The following is an 11,692-nucleotide window of genomic DNA, read 5'->3' as shown; positions in this document are numbered from 1 at the left end:
AACAGGGCATTCATATCACCTCTTAACTGTCTCTTTTCCAGGCTAAACATACCCAGTTCCCTAATTCTTTCCTCATAAGGGATAGTTTTCAGGTCCTTCACCATTTTGCTGGCCCTCTGGGAGCTGATGTCCAAAACACCTGGAGGACCAAAGTTTGGGGACCACTGGTCTAGAATGTAATGTAGTCTTCAATTCACCAGTGCTCTTCCTAATGTAGTTGCACATCATGTAGATGCTGGCCCAGTTTATAGTGTTGGACAGAATCCCACAGTTGGAAGGGACTTAAGGACCATCTAGTTCAACCTCTGGCCAGTGCAAGATTCTTGCCAAAGCACCCCGAGAGATGGCCATCTCACCACTCCATAACAATTCTAGTGAAGGGAAACCCTTCACCTTCTTGAATAGTCTGTTCTGGAACAGGGAGCTCTTCCAAATGTTTGGTTATCCATTCATTTGAGATGTAGTGCTGGAGAAGAGTGTGGAGGATAACATGGACGTCCAAAAAGACAAACAAATGGGTCCTAGAACAGATCAAGCTGGAAAGCTCCCTGGAAGCCAAGATGATCAAGTTGAAGCTGTTGTACTTTGGCCACATCATGAAAAAGCATGACTGGCTAAAAAAGACAATAATGTTGGGAAAGCTGGAGGGCTGTAGAAAGAGAGGAAGACCACATGCTAGATGGATGGACTCTGTTAAGGAGGTCACAGGCATGAACTTGCAGGACCTCAGAGCAGTGGGGGATAGGGAGTCTCATCCACAGGATCACCATGAGTTGGGATCAACACATAGGTGATTAACGACAACAACACATTATTTAGTTGGAATCACCTTTCTTGTGATTTCTAGGTCCTGACTTCTGCAACAGCAGAGAGCAAGTTTGTTCTCCCTTTCCAACCTTGCTCCCTGGCATTACAGAGGTCAGAATGGGAGCCCAGCACATTGCAAACAAATCCCAGCAAGCTCCAGTCATGCAGTGCAGTCTGATGGGCAAAGCTGTAGATAGAGGTTAATGGAAGCTGGCCTGGAAAACCCTGTGTGGTGTCAAGACTGGAATTCACAAGAATATAATGGAGTTGTATAGACCTATTTCTGCAAGCTGACCAGGAGCTAGAGTGCATAAAATGAAATGAGCTCAGTTTCTGTACTTGGCTGCCTGGCTAGGTCTGAAGATGTAAAAAGTGACTGTTGAGATAGTCCAATCTTCCAGTCTTAAAGAGGAAAGCAAAACCTCAGCCTCCCAAGTCAGACGTTTCCACTGACTACTGAACTGGTTGCTCCCAAACCTTTCTTTAATGATTGATTTTGTTCTGCTTTGCCCTGTCATTCACATCTGTTATTCCATGGCATATCTGTTTCTCTCATCTTCCTTTTAGGTCCTTCATTATACAGTCTGGATTGCTAATGTATAACCCTTGCACTTTGGTTATCCTTTTCTCTGATAAATGGGGAAACTGAGGATGTTCATTCTTTTGGGGAAAAGACACAATAAGTAAATAAGAGAACAAAAGTACTACCTTCCTTCCCCCAAAAGATTTCTGCAATAACCAGTTAATTGTCAGTCTAAATAAAAAGATCTTTGGTTTTCACTGGAAAGAGAGTAGAGAGCAGTCAAGGCTTCCTCCTGTGGGAAGGCATTCAGCAGCCTGGCAGCAGCCATGAAAAAGACTACTTCTTTATTATACTTTATTATTATACAACTTTAACATTATAACAATGTAATCTTATATATACCTATATAACTAAACATAACCCAATAACTAAATCCAAAATCATATTAGTATACCTTTACATAATTGTCTCTTAACTGTCCCCACTAACAATCTATATAAAATCCAGTATCCACTCTCTCTTAACATCTAACACCGTGGTTCTCAACCTGTGGGTCGCGACCTCTTTGGGGGTCGAATGACCCTTTCATGGGGATCGCCTAAGACAATCGGAAAACACATATTTCCCATGGTCTTAGGAACCAAGACATCACAATTTTATGATTGGGTCACCACAACATGAAGAACTGTATTAAAGGGCATTAGGAAGGTTGAGAACCATTGATCTAACACACCCTAATAACGAAAGATTCCATTCTATAAAACTCAGGCCTGGTACAGACTAGTGTTATACACCAGCCTGGGGCCGACTTTAGGGCTCGGGAGAGCAAAGAGTCCACACGCTGAGGTTTAGGCAGCAATGGCACCCCATTCGCGCCCTAAAAAGAACCCGCCAGGAGTGGGTTCTTTTTAGGGTTCCTGGAGGCTGTGCTGTTTGGTTGCTGCAGCCACCATCGGGTGGCTGTCCTTTTCTCCCCATCTGTCCAGCCCCTTAGTTCTGAACTCCAAATTAACTAGCATATAATCTAACCCACATAAAACATCGAACTTAAACATAACAGTCAAGGGAAAATCTTGGCAGGATTAACCCAATCCTGACATGCACATTCACTGTCTTGTTTCATTTGCTGACCATCTAGCACAAGATTGTAATTCATAACAGGAGTTGTGTATCAAAATCAATGTGTAACTCTGCATGCCCCAATATCAAATAACTCCTAAAATTAGACTTTTTTGGAAAAACAAACCTAATAAAATTAATTTCAACAGGAAGAAAGGTAAGGTACTACACTTACGCAGAAAAAATGAAATGCACAGATATAGGATGGAGGACATATAGTTTAAAAACAGTACATGTGAAAGGGGTCTAGGAGTCCTAGGAGACCACAAGTTGAACATGAGTCAACGGTGTGACGAGGCAGCTTAAAAAGCCAATGCAATTCTCGGTTGCATCAACAAACATATTTAGTGTTTGGATCAAGGGAAGTAATAGTGCCACCCTATTCTGCTTTGGTCAGGCTCCACCTGGAATACTGTGTCCAGTTCTGGGCACCACAATTCAAACAGGATGTTGACAAGCTGGAGTGTATCCAGAAGAGGGCAACCAAAATGGTGACGGGTCTGGAAACCATGTGCTGTGAGGAGAGGCTTAGGAAGCTATGTATGTTAGTCTTGGAGAAGAGACAGTTGAGAGGTGATATGTTAGCCCTGTTTAAGTATTTGAAGGGTTGCCATATTGAGGCAGGTGTAATCTTGTTTTCTGCTGTTCCAGAGAATAGGACCCGGAACAATGGATGCAAGATACAGGGAAAGAGATTCCAGCTCAACATTAGGAGGAACGTCCTGACAGTAAGAGCTATAATTTAATTGCATTTTATTGTGGGTGGGAAGGTTGGGTGTGTTTGGGATACAATGGATATAATGAGACATTCATTGTATGCTTATTGTATTTTATGGATGTTTTATTGTTAGCCACTTCAGTCTTTTTGGAAAAGCAGGATACAAATAAATGTTACTATTATTTATTAACTAATAAATGCACTCCCTTGGAAAGTGGTGGAGTCTCCATCTTTGGAGGTCTTTAAACAGAGGCTGGATGCCCATCCATAGGGGAGTGCTTTGATTGTTCCTGCATGACAGGTTGGGTTGGAATGGATGGCCCTTGAGGTCTCTTCCAACTCTATGATTCTTTGAAACACCAGTTTAAACCACCACATTAATAACAAAATGTGGGGAAATAATTGCAAAAGTCTAGTACATCAGTTTTGAAATCTCAGGCTGTAAGAATGCCTATCGGACCAGAAACATCTTTGCCCTCTGATGGGGTGGGGATCAGCACAATTTCCCTCGCAAAGGAGCTCCATAATCTGGGAGTGATCACTGAGAAGACAAGGAGACATTGCCTCAACAACATTTACGTTAAGCCCATCCTGTTTGTTCCACTCAGGCATGATCTAAGTTAAAAGCAGCATCTGCAGGCTCTGCTAGTAAAGGCAATGTAACTCTGCAAGTGGAATACAGCCGAACTAAGCCTTGGGCTCTTGAGGTGGGTGTGGGATGATAACAGGCCTCCCTGCAGCAAGAATGCAGCTTGGAAGCAGTAATTCTGGATTAACTCCTTTCTGAATTGTGGAACAGGGCCATTTCTAAAACAGCTACTGGATTAAGTTTGCTGCAGCAAAAGAAGCAAGTGCCGCACCTAACCTTACTGAGTAAAGAAAGGAGAAGAATAGTACAGGTGTTCAATGGTCTTCTCAAAATCTCCTTGCCTTCAGAAAGCTAGCATGCAAAAAGCAACTGGCATCTCCTGTCTTTTTTTCTTGCACTCATTGTTTTAAATATCCAGCATTTCTGTGTGAGACAGAGTGCTAAAACACACAGCCCCATTCTGCAGAAAGATGGGGCTGGACATCACATCTCTCCCCGTTCCTCTCCTACATACCCTGTCTTTCCCCAAGATTTGGACTTATGACCAGTCCCACTACACTGCAAGCAATGCATCAGGATCTGATCCCATATCAGAAAAGGAACTAGACTTTGTAACAACAAATGTAGTTATTGGGTTATTTCAAAACTGGGATGGGGGGAGAAACAGGTAAGAACAGGCATATGCCAGGAAACAGTGGCCTCAATCCAACTTCCCCTTAGCATAGGGTAAATACCTGTATGTGGACATGTGCCACGAAAGCACTACACAACCCCCATGCAGAATAGCAATATTGTGTTGTGTCATGTAACCATACATGCTGTACAACCGCAATGCATAATGTAGTGTGCACAGCCCCAGTGCATAATTGCAATGCAAATTATAGGATGCAGAACCAAGATGGACAATGCGCAACTTGCGAAGACAAGGCACCAATGAACATGCGGGCTTTTTAACCCCTTTTCCATTGCTATTAGCAGAATATATGTCTGTTATGCAATGGTAACTTTGCCCCCATGTATGGCATGACTTTAGCATGTATACATCCTTCAGTGAATTTTGACCAGGGTGTGTCATCTGGATCACATGAAAGCCAAATGCACTTCCTTTTGATCAACGATTCCATGGGGCGAAATACAGTCAGCTCTCTGTATCCAAAAGTTCTGCATCCATGGATTCCACCATCCATGGCTTGAAAACATTTTTTTTTAAAACCAAAAAGCAAGCCTTGATTTTGCCATTTTATGTAAGGGACACCATTTTACTACTCCCGTTGTAAGTAATGGGACTTGAGCATCCACAGATTTTGGTATCCAGAAGGAGTTGTGGAACCAAACCAAGGTCCTGCCATATAAGCCCCATTTGGATTTCCTCTGGGACTGATATCTTTTAAAAAACCTGCACACACAACAACTTGGTTATGCATCAGCGTAAAAGTAGTATGTCCCTGTGCTAAAAAGCAAAACCCAAAGTATTTGGAATACAGTGAATTTTTAGTGGCAACTGTTCTGCAGAAACCATCAGGCCTGAGTGACAGCACTATATATAGGACTGGCAGTGTCTAAAATCTGTTACGTGCCTCCTTTGATGAAATACAGGCTGGAATACTGGAAATCTTGTTCTTCCTAACGTCGGCCTTCCATTATTCCGTCCTAACTTTTCTCTCTCCCTCGGAGGAACAAGGCCCAGTGACCCTCTGGTGCAGGCGACAGATTCTCTTAATTAGAGGCCCACAAATCTCATCTCCAGATCTTCTGTCCAGCATAATACCTGAGATCAGTGTCTGCAACCAGGTCATGGCCTGGAGACCTATTGAGATGCAACCGCGTTGGACCTTAGCAATTGTGGGCTTCTAGCCATGCTGACTAATGACAGGCCAGGAGTATAGTGTCCAGATTGTGAGAAGTAGTAGTGCTGTGCAATTCTACTTTGGTCAGACCTCACCTGGAATACTATGTTCAGTTCAAGAAAGACGTCACCAAGCTGGAACATGTCCAGAAGAGGTGACCTAGATGACCAAAAGTCTGGAAAGTGTGGAACAATTCCAGAATGTTTAGCTTGAAGAAGAGAACTGCCATGGCTCAGTGCTATGGAATTCTGGGAATTGTAGTTTATTGTAGTACTAGAGGTATCTGACTGAGAAGATAAATGTCTCACAAAACTACATTGCCCAGAATTCCATAGCATTGAGCCATGACAGTTAAAGCAGCCTCAAACTGGATTATTTTTGCATTGCGGATGCAAGCTGAGAGGTGCCATGAGAAGCATTTTTAAACATTTGAAGGGATGGCATGTAGAAGATGGAGGAGTTTATCACATGGGAGGAATTTCTCTTAATTTCGAATGAAAAGAAAGTGGGGCCAGAACGCATTCACGTGAATTCGCTAGTTCAGCGAATTTACACGAATTTGAATTGCATTCAAACTGACTTCCCGTTGCCCAGAAATAGCTTTCCATTGCCCGAAATTGAGCATGATAGTCTATCACACAATAACGTGAAACCCCATGATTGCATTCAGATTGCCATTGGATTATACTTCCAATTTCCCTTGTCAGATAAACTCTGGAGCCATCTTGTTTTCTAAACCAATGGATTCAAATTACAATCCACCCTCTGTATCCACGGATTCAAGCATCCGCGTCCTGAAAATATTCATATATATATATATATTTGCCATTTTATATAAGGGACACCATTTGATTATGTCATTGTATTTAATGGGACTTGAAAATCCATGGATTTTGGTATCCACATGGCGGAGTGTGTGTCTTGGAACCAAAAATACCAGAAACATAGCTGTGTTAGTCTGCAGTATCCATATGGAAAGGCATCTTGAGCAAAAGGCTTTTGTGTAAATTTTCATAGATTTGGTTTTGCATCTGAGGAAGTAGACCAAGTTTACGAAAGCTTATGCTACAATGACTTTTGCTACAATGTCTTTAGCCTACACATAGGTGTATTATACAAATTGCTGCACATCCTTGTAGATACTCCAGTAAAAACCACTAAGCCTTTTTGTGCTGAGGAGTTCCCACTCTCATGCAAAAGTCCCAAACTCTTGCAAATTGGGTCTTGTAGCACCTTTGAGACTAAGGCTTGTCTACATGATTTAAAGTACTTCTCATTCCAGTTGATTAGAAAGCGATCTGGCCAGATCGCTTTCTAACAACTGGAATGAGAGTACTTAAATCAGGTAGACAAGCCCTTCTCTCAAAGGTGCTACAAGACCCTTTGCTTACTTGTGGGTTTAGTTTGCTTTCAAAGGGCACTGCTGGACATGAGATGGAACTTGAACAGCAAAGCTCCTTGCTTCCCTGAACCAGATTTCAGACACGGGCAATGGTCCAACGCAGATTTGGGATTTCTAACTTTGAATACAAGCTCAACCCTCCTAATTTTCTTGTTTTTCCATAGTTCTCACCCCTGAAGTTGCTCACCCCTGCCTTCAGCAAACAGTCTGCATGGAAGCAGAGCAAGCTGTTGCCAAGTAGCTAATGCAGAACAAGTCCTCCCAGCATTTAAATTACCACTTGTCTCTGCTGGCAAAATGTGATAATCTAATTATTGTATTAGCGAAACATCTGCCACGGTGCCCTCTTCTGAAAAGGGCTGGGCTTGTTTGGAGTATGCCTGTGTCTTTGTGGCCTTTTGCCTCTCCCAGCCTTTGCTCTGGATCAACTCTTCGTAGTGTAAACAGGAGCAAAAGTATGTACTCCTCATTTACTATGACGCCAGGGTTAGCACACAAGTTCTTCTGAGCATCTCTCAGATGTTTTCCGGAATGATCACAATCAGCCAGGAATCTCGCCAGTAGGATTTATTAGCATCATGTTAGTGACGTACTTATTTTATTGTCTGTATGTACAGCGCTGTGTAAATCTACAGCGCTATATAAATAAAGTATAATAACAATAACTATTATTATTATTATTATTATTATTATTATTATTATTATTTCTTGACCTCCTCTCCCCATGGATCAAGGTGGGCAACAACAACAACAGATTAACAAATATACAATAGCAGTTATCTCTTTTACCTTACTTTTCCTCAGTCTTTCTGTTAAGATATCTAGGCTTTTCATGTCCAATACTTTCCAGAACCAGTCATCTACTAGTGGAGCTTCTTTTCCATTCTGTTGCCACCACTGTTCTCTCAGACAAGACCATATATAATGGAATTCTTTCCTGCATCTTCCCTATATTCCTTGATGTTTTATTAATCTTGTTAGTCATATTAAGAAGATATCTCTCTTGTAGAAATTGAAAAAAATACTTGCACCTTTCCAAACTTATGATTGACCTGCTTTCTATCAATTATCTGAGGGAAAATCCAGAAATTAGAGCTATGATATTACAAGTTGGCAAGCCAGCATGGTGTACTGGGTTGAGCATTGGATTATGACTCTGGAGGCCAGCATTCAAATCCCAACTCGGCCACTGAACCCACTGGGTGACATTGGGCAAGTCACACTCTCTCAGCCTCAGAGGATGGCAATGGCAACCCCCTTCTGATGAAACATGCCAAGAAAACCCCATGATAGGGTTTCCGTAAGTTGGAAATGACTTGAAGACACACAGCAATAACAAAAAACACTCAGTGACAAAATTATGCTCAGATTCTGGGTTTGGGGTCAGGATGAGAACTTTTCAGCACCCCCTCGTACCTATATTGATGACGCTTTTAAAAAGCATTTCAGCTAGACAGAGGATGAATAGTAGTAGAAGGGAGGGAGGGATCAGGCACAAAAAGACTTTGTGAAAATGATCTTATCAAAGGGTTTTTTTAAACCAAGATGTCCATTTATTCTTACCAGCTTGAACCCCCTAAATTGCAAGGGAAGTCTCCCTAAAACCTCTTTGGGAGCATAGCATTTCTTTTATGCACAGTGAAAAATCGGGAAATATTAATGGACAGGAGCATGGCAGGAATGGATGGCTGTGTTCTTTGTTGGTTGCGCTTCCCAACAACGGCTTTTCTTTTGTGTTTAATGAGCTGGAAGAAGATGGAGTAATGAGAGTGAACTTCCTGGCCCAGACAAAGAGGCTTTCTTTTTCGCCTGGCGCGGGATCCTATATTCCACGTTCCACGCCGAATTCCTACAAACTGGCCATCGCTTCTCTTCTCCTGGAGCCAAGAGCAGAGAACTTGGCATTCGCTCCCTTTCCATGTCTCTCTCACATGTTCGGTATGTCATCATGCCAAAATGACTCTTCCTCCACTTCTTACGCAAAAAAGGCATTTGGGTTTTTACCTTTGACAGAGAAAACATCATCCAATCAACTTCTAAGAAAGAGATGGGATTATTAAAAAATATATATCAAACATAAACAAAACCAGACAATACAGACAACAATGACAATAACAAACTAACTAAACTCTTAGACAAAAATATTAGACAAGAACTATTAGACAAAAACAGGCAACAATGACAATAACAATCAAACCAAACTATTAGACAAAACTATTAGGCAAAAACAGACAAAAATGAAAATAATAAACAAACTAAAATATTAGATATATACACTACTGACTCCCCAACCCTTAATTGATGGATATATACCACAATTCCTCTACTTCCATATATATATATATATAATAAGGAGTTTGTCACATGAAGGAGATTGGGAGTTTATCCCATGAATTTCCAGGAAAAATCGCATAATTATGCAAAATGATTTCACACGTCGCATAAAACCCGCCATTAAAGAGGTCATAAAGAAGCATTAATGTGCATCTTTTTACTTTCGGGATTTCAGTGACAATGTATTTCCAATATCACTTTATTTGCACAATTGTGTGTGATCATCATTCGTGCAATTAATCGCTTTATCTGTGGGATGCTTTAAATGCACTTTAATCTCTCTTTAATGCCTGAATTAGCCCCAGTGTGATAGACTCCTAAGAAATTTATGCCTCTCAGTGTTTTGTTCCTTCAAGTAGTTTCTGATTTTTAGCGATCCTAAGGGTTCTTGGCAAGTTTCTTTAGAGGAGTTTTGCCATGGCCGTTCCCTGAGGCTGAGAGAGTGTGACTTTCCCAAGCTCACCCAGTCGGTTTCCATGGCTGAGCCAGGAATCGAACCCTGGTCTCCAAAGTCGTAGTCCAACATTCAAACAACTGGGTAAGTATGTCTATGTTGCTGTTGTTCTTGTTGTTGTTGTGTGCCTTCATGTTGCTTCTGACTTATGGTGACCCTAAAGCAAACCTATCATTGGGTCTTCTGGGTAAGTTTCTTCAGAAGAGGTTTGCCATTGCCATCCTTCTGAGGCTGAGAGAGTGTCACCCACAGGATTCCCTGGCCCAGCCGGAATTCGAATCCTGGTCTTCAGAGTAATAGTCCAGTGCTCAAACCATGCACCATGCTTTCTGCCTGCAGTCCCTTAAACTTTTTTAATAATTAATTTGAATCATGTTGTCAACAGGCCGCTTCAAAATTTCCAGGAATGCTCCAAAGTCCACCGTGGATGTTTCACTTGTCATTTTTTTCCTTGTGAAATTGTGCTCTGTTTGCTTCTCCCTTATACATTTGAGGTCCATGGTTAATTTTTTATTCAGTGTAGGGTCTTGTTGCAACCAGGAATGTACATCCAGTTCCTCTGCCTTTTTTTCAGTTTCCCACAGTTTGTGCAATTTGTGCTAAAAGCAAAAGTTGTGAAATAAAAAAAATAAATTGTGGAATGATCATAGAATCATAGAATCATAGAATTGGAAGAGACTGCAAGGGCCATCCAGGCCAACCCCATTCTGCCATGCAGGAACTCTCAATCAAAGCATCCCCATTGACAGATAGCCATCCAGCCTCAGTGTAAAGACCTCCAAGGATTACTCTCTATAAATAATGAAAGATGTCCAGCATTCTTCTTGAGACTTGTGTCTTCATCAATGCCCTTCTCTGTGCACAAAACTGAATTGAATACTTTTGCATTTGTATTCACTTGGGGCTGTTGTGACATGACCCATTGTATGGTGCAATGGTGGCAAAAGTATTCAATGGTCCAATATTATTATTTTCATATTTATTTATTTCATTTTTATGCCACCTTTCTCCCAGAAAGGGATTCAAGGTGATGTGTGGATCATTTTTTTTTAAATTTACAATAAAAAACAATTAAACAATGTGCCCTGAGCATCCATGCACATCAGGGTGCTCATAGATGCGCATCCATACACTGGATAGGAGGTACTTCAGCACAATAGGAGTTCATAACATCATGAATGCTAGCTGCACATTAGAAATGCCTGATGTACATTGAAAAGGGGGCATCACTAGGGGGGCGCGGGGGGTTCAGACTACACCAGGTGATACCATTGCTTCCCAAACATCTGCCTTTGGGCAGAAACAGGCTGTGGCATTCATCTTCCTCCCTTTAAGATTCTGAATACATATAATCAAATATAAAATTATTAAACTATACTAAAATACAGTTCCAAATGCTTTAGAGGACAAGAAAGACTTAAAGGCCCGTTACAAACGGGCACCCTAGCACAGACTCAGTCCGTACTAGAGTTAGAAAGGGGCGTCTCTTCCAGACACCCCTAACCCTAGTACGGATTGAGTCCATACGAAATGGCAGTGGTCGTTCCACACGGCCGCCACCATCTTGACGTAATGGACGCACCGCGTCTGCGCGTCGTGCACGCTTCGGCACTTGCGGCATCTCTTCCGGGGCACAGGAAGGAACGTGATTTTCGCGCTCCTTCTTTGCAGCGTCTGGGAACCACGCTGTTTGGCTGATGCGGTTTCCGGATGCTGCAACCAGCGGCAGCAGCTGACCGCCGCTTTTCGGCAGTCTGTAACCCACCAAAACTAGCAAGAGAAGAGATTATTATTATTATTATTATTATTATTATTATTAACCTTTATTTATGAAGGCAGTTCCAGGAGGATGATGATGATGATGATGATGATGATGATGATGATGATGATGATGATGAT

This window comes from Sceloporus undulatus, chromosome 1 (assembly GCF_019175285.1).
Source record: "Sceloporus undulatus isolate JIND9_A2432 ecotype Alabama chromosome 1, SceUnd_v1.1, whole genome shotgun sequence".
Lineage (NCBI taxonomy): Eukaryota > Metazoa > Chordata > Lepidosauria > Squamata > Phrynosomatidae > Sceloporus > Sceloporus undulatus.
The sequence above is the reverse complement of the archived record's forward strand: the minus strand, read 5'-3'. Positions refer to the sequence as shown.